Source organism: Phalaenopsis equestris, unplaced genomic scaffold, assembly GCF_001263595.1.
Source record: "Phalaenopsis equestris unplaced genomic scaffold, ASM126359v1 Scaffold000002, whole genome shotgun sequence".
Lineage (NCBI taxonomy): Eukaryota > Viridiplantae > Streptophyta > Magnoliopsida > Asparagales > Orchidaceae > Phalaenopsis > Phalaenopsis equestris.
Window position 1 is genome coordinate 42,547,248 of NW_018164444.1, and position 5,931 is coordinate 42,553,178.

Consider the following 5,931-nt stretch of genomic DNA (forward strand, 5'->3'; position numbering starts at 1 on the left):
ATAATTGGTGTGTGAGCTATTCATATTGCTATCTTAAAGGATTAATACTAAGATGGTAGATTGTTGAGGGTATGTAAAATGATGTCCTCAATGTATATCTTTGATGTGGTTGTTGTTTTGTTCCCCATAAAAGCTTTGATTGATCAGAGGCAATGAGTCAAATTTTGGGTTTTCATGGTGATGCCATGGAGCTCATTTTTAAGTTTTATGACTCATGACCTATTTGTTGGTTGGAGGTGTCCTTAAAGTGTTATCCATATATCAAGGTAAGAATTGAGATCAAGTATGTATGGGAGGATTGAGGTGTTGATGGTTGAGCAGAAGGCTAAAGCGAAGATAAGGTCAAGGGAGATTCAAGTTAAATAATCAACATTTTGTATGGAGAGACTTGTGAGGTTAAGAGATTGCAGCTTAGGGGTGGATTCTGTAAGAAATTTAGAGAATTCATTGGCTATAATGATTTTCCAGCACTTGTAGAAGCCACATGGGCTAATTCTCACTCGTTAGCTGAATGTCGATGATATTATTGATGTTGGAAATCAAGAATTTTAGGGCTTGTGGTATGAAAACTTCTTTCTTCTTGAGGATGGTGAAGAAAGATTTGGGTTGGGTCATGGAGCATGTTGTTGAGGTATTCATGATCTGGAGTTGTTAAGCATCGCAGATATCATTTTAAAAATTGAGACAAGAGAAAGGCTAGAACATGAAATTAGAGAGCATGAAAGGGAACAAACAATATAGCGTGAATTGTATTCTTTCAATATTATCCGAGACACACTTTGTATGTGTGTGTGCGTCCATCTATGTATGTGTGTCCATATATATATATATAACATATGCCGCAAGTCTTCATTGTAAGTCCCCTCAGGTCAAGAGTTTGATCGCACCGTGGCACGGGGCTCTGGAATTTTAGGCACATAGTGCATGCTCTCATTATGGGGCCAAAAAACGCATGAGAAATCGATATTTAGGCTTCTGTCAAATATCGATTTCCTTTTAATATATATATATATATATATAATTGTCATTGATATTGTATGGGTGTAGAATCTCATTTTCAGTTGGCAACAAAGGATGTGATCTGTGTTTGGTCATGAGTGTATATCCTTGATTTGCTAGGGAGAGCTGCTGTGTTGACAGCGTAGCGTTCTGTCGGTGGTTACGGTGCTCGTAACATATAACCATTTTATTTAAGCGTGAAAATGCATATTTCACATTTAAAAAATTAAAATGATAATATTTTTGATGTGATATGAAATTTGGGTGATAAAATGTAAAAAAAAAGAACGAAATTCTGGAGTTAGATACGTAAACACATAGAAATTGGGTGATGTGCATGTAAATGCCGTATTAGTAATATTACAATTTTTATCAAATACATTTGAAACAAACTCCACCAAATAAAAAATGATGTGTATTTTCATATTCTTAAATATTTCATTGTGATACATTGAGCAAATTCAACTTCAGCCAACAATGAAAATTTCAAAAAACAAATTAACAATCTTAATGTCTTGAGAAAATCATCATGACATTCGAGACTAAATTTGTGATTCTCTCCATCTTTATTTAGAATGACATGATTACGGCGCATGAAATCATTGTGTCTCACTAAAATATAAATACATTGCATTGAATCAATTCTTGATGACTTGACACCTATAATAATATATATATATATTTCTGTGGCTAAAGAGAGTGCTTTCGTTGGATTTGCGGCAATGCAGTTAGGATAAAGTAATCACCTTGCACACTATGATTATGCACATAATTATTATCCCAAGAAATATGTAATCTTATTTTAAGAGTAACTTTTACATTTATCCATTTTATCAAAATTTTGTTCTTTTATTTTCAGGTCATAAAAAAATACCTGATTGATTAATAGGTTTTCTGAGAATCAAATCAAATTATATAATATTTTTCTTAACCAATCAATGTATTGAGCTTTTAAGCATGTTGAATCACAAATTGTCATGTGGAACACACCAAAGGAATAGAGTATTGGCTGAGTGAGAGGAAAAAAGAGTAGGAGAAGATTATGTACAAGTAACACTAGTTTTTTGTGGAACTTTTTTAATAATCCCTCTTTATGAAATGACCCTCCTATTTATAAGTTATATAAAGGGTATGGAAAATTATACAATTGTCCCCATTTAATGGAAACATTATATTAATGTAAACACAATTTGACCCTATAACCCCTGCCAACAGAGTTTCATTTTTGCAACCATATTTGACATCGTTTTACTTTCGTAACTGTCTTGTTTGATCACCTTGTATTCATTTGGTTGGCTGAGAGTATCAACATAACGAATGATTTTTAATAACCTCTTCCGAAGAAGTTTGTTGCGACTGCTCATTGTCTTTGTGAGCATGCTTAATAGGAATTCTCTCAGTTGTTTATTGATCAGTGTTAGCAAATCATTAATGTTGCGTGTGGCTTTCTTTGATTTGTTCAGTGTTTCATTCGATCGGCGTAAGACTCAACCGACTGGTGCAATGATGAGCATTTGTCCTTCCACTACTTTCTTCATGCGACTCGTTGAACCCCTCGAGATTTTTCCAACCTCATTAATTATGTACATAATTAGTTTTTCAATTAATTTACTTCATTGATAGTGATAGCCGCCATAACAATAAGAGAATTAAATAATACAGTTACTTAACTTACCTGGTTAATAATTGTACTTCATGGATTTTTGTGCTGCTCTCACTATAAAAAAGGCGAGATTAGCTCTTTCCTCCCCATTCTTGAATTTTGTATCTTTCAATCATTTTTTTTTCTATAAGCAAGGATGTCATGTGCCAAGAAATCGATGAGCGAATAGGCGTTAATGAGAGCTTTTGGGCTTCCTGCATCAAAGATTCATCCTTCAATAGTGAGAGAAAGAAAGAACTTGAGAGTTCTCACCCAGTACCAAGGAAGATAGCTCACAAAGGAAAGTGGTTCCAACTAAAAGACCTGCCAAAGTGACTAGGCCTAGGATTAATGGGGATGAGCTTTGTGTGACTATAAGAGTGGTTTGGAATAATTTTGGCATGGTTTTGCCAAGGTTTGTGCACTCCTTTAGTTTGGCCATGGGGATGACCCATTTATAAGCCCGACAATGGGGGAGCGGTAGGGCTCCGGTTGCTTGGTCAAAGGCAGCTTATGTGGAGAGGAGGCAGGGGCAAGGGTCCAATGAAGGTGAGCCGCATTGGATGGGCAGAGTTTTGAGTTTTCCCCCTTTGGGTGGCTCTCATTTTTGGGCTTGCTGATACACAAAAAATAATATACTTTTTTAAGTACCCTTTTTATGCCTACTTTTGGTGATATTGCACTTTAAAAAATTATGCCAAAAAAGGTCTTTTTTGTGTTTTTAAAAAGGTCTTTTTTGTGTTTTTGTTGCAATTACATCATTTTTAGGCATTTGGAGAAAAAATGGTAAAAGGAGCGAAATTTGGAGCAAAAACAACCAATTTTGGAGTGCTGCGCCAGGCGTGACATTTTCAAATTAAGGCGGATAAGAATGATAGATTGATCAGTTAACTGAAGGGTTACAGTAGTGGGACAAATATCAGCTAAACCTAACATTTTAAATATAGATAGAGACATCACATTAATGCTCGATCCTAAATTGCATAAAGCTTTTCCACATAATCTTTCTCCAAATACATAAGGAATTGTTAAGCTAGAAGGATTTTTAAGTTTCTTAGGAAGGTTTTTCTGAAATATAGCGCTGCACTCTTCACTTAGTGCAACCATCTCGTAATCCCCAAATTTCCTTTTCTTGTTTAATATCTCCTTCATAAAATTTTCATAACTTGGCATCTGTTCCAAAACTTCAGCAAAAGGAATATTTATCGTTAACTTTTTAAATAGTTCCATGAACTTTGAAAAATGTTTATCCAACTCATATTGTCTAAGTCTTTGAGGAAATGGAGGTGGTGATCTTTCTAAATTAATTTTAGTCGGAGATATTAATTTTTTTAAATCCTTAGAAACATGTTCTTCAAATCTTTTAGTTTCCTTTGTTTCTTTCACAATTTCTTTCTTTTTTTCTAACCACATCCTTTATCTCTCTTCCACTTCTTAATTGGACAGCTTCTACTTGTTCATCATTGTTCTCTTTAGGGTTGATCTCAGTGTTGCTAGGAAGTGTTTCTTGGGGTCTATTGCTAAGTGAATTAGTAATTTATCTAAATTGATTCTCTATGTTTCTAATCTCAGCATTTTGACTTTGCAACTGGTTTTCCATTTGCAATACCACTTCTTCTATAAACATCTTCTTATCCTCAATATGTTGATCATTGTCAGAGTCCGGTGGATATGAAGGTCTATAGTTTGTGTTCCCCTGATCATTCCAACTTCCATTAGGATTTTCATGATTATTTTCCCATTGTTGGTTTTCACCCACAGTAGTATGATAGCAGTTAAAATTAGGATGGTTCTTCCAACTTGGGTTGTGAAAGTCAGAATACAGGTTGTTTCTGGTATTTAAAGTCTTATATAACAAGTTAGAAAGAATCATATGCCCTATTGAACTTTCCTCACTTACTAGAGTAAATTGAGGCTCGCTCATTCCAAATTGGTCCAACTTCCTTGATATTACAGCAACCTAAGATGCAAGAATTGCAATTGCATTTGTATCATGAACACTGGCTATGTTTTTAGGATTTACCCTTGAAGAGGGCCATTGAAATTCATTTGTAGCCATTTTTTCAATTAACACATATGCTTCATCAAATGATTTTGACATTAATGATCCACCAGCGACAACGTCAATTGTAAACCTAAGGGGTCTTACTAACCCATTATAAAAAGTTTGAATGATTAAGCAATCGGGTAGAGCATGTACACTTTCGTAGGAGTTCCTTAAATCTTTCCCAGGCTTCGTATATTGATTCCCCTTTATACTGACAAAATGAGATAATATCATTTCTAAGTTTAGTTGTCCTTGAAGGTGGAAAATAGTTAGCTAGGAATTTCTAAGTTAACTCCTCCCAATTTTTAATAGAGCAAGGTGCTAATGAGTATAACCACATTTTAGCATTATCCCTTAATGAGAAATAAAATGTCTTAGTCTAATAACATTGTTTGACATGCCGTTTTAATAAAATGTAGCACAAAGTTCTAGAAAACTCGATAAGTGTAAATGGGGATCCTTCAAAGGAGTTCCCCCAAACTGGTTATTCTACACCAATTAGATAATCTCTGGATTAATTTCAAACGAATTAGCTTCTACGATAGGGGTTTGTATACTTAAGAGAATTTCATCTATCCTAGGATTTCCATAATCCCTCAATGATTTATGATGATTTTCTAAGTTATTATTTTGAATGTTTTCCATTTCTAGTTTTTCAAGTCCTTCATTTTTTTTTTGATTTTTTCTTTTTTTCTAACTCGGGAACATAAGGCACAAGTCCTGCAGATCCTTTATTTTGCATAAGCAACACAACAAACAATACATTAATAATTAAATAAATAAAACAAAAAATATATTCAAAACTATAAAACATTTTTAAAAACACCTTATTTTTCACACAAACAGTTTTTTCACAACACTTTTTCATACAAAAAATACTTTTCACACAAAAATAATTTTTACAACACTACAGTTTTCCATGTGTAAGCCTAATTACTTCAACTAAAATTCTCATAAAAGTCAAGATCAACCGTTGCTATCCCCAACAATGGCACCAAAAACTTTATCCCGATATTTTTTTATATGTAAGGATTTATGAAGTTGACACCACTACTTGAAGATTTTAATCCGCAGTAATGGCACCAAAAACTTGATCCCAAGTAAAGTAAAATTTCAATTATATTTATAGAGATTCTACAAAAATATATTTATCATTATCAAGTGAAAAAGAGCTTTTTTATTAAGCCCCAAATATCTTATAAAACAACAAAATCCTACAGCAGATGAGATTCACTTATCTATC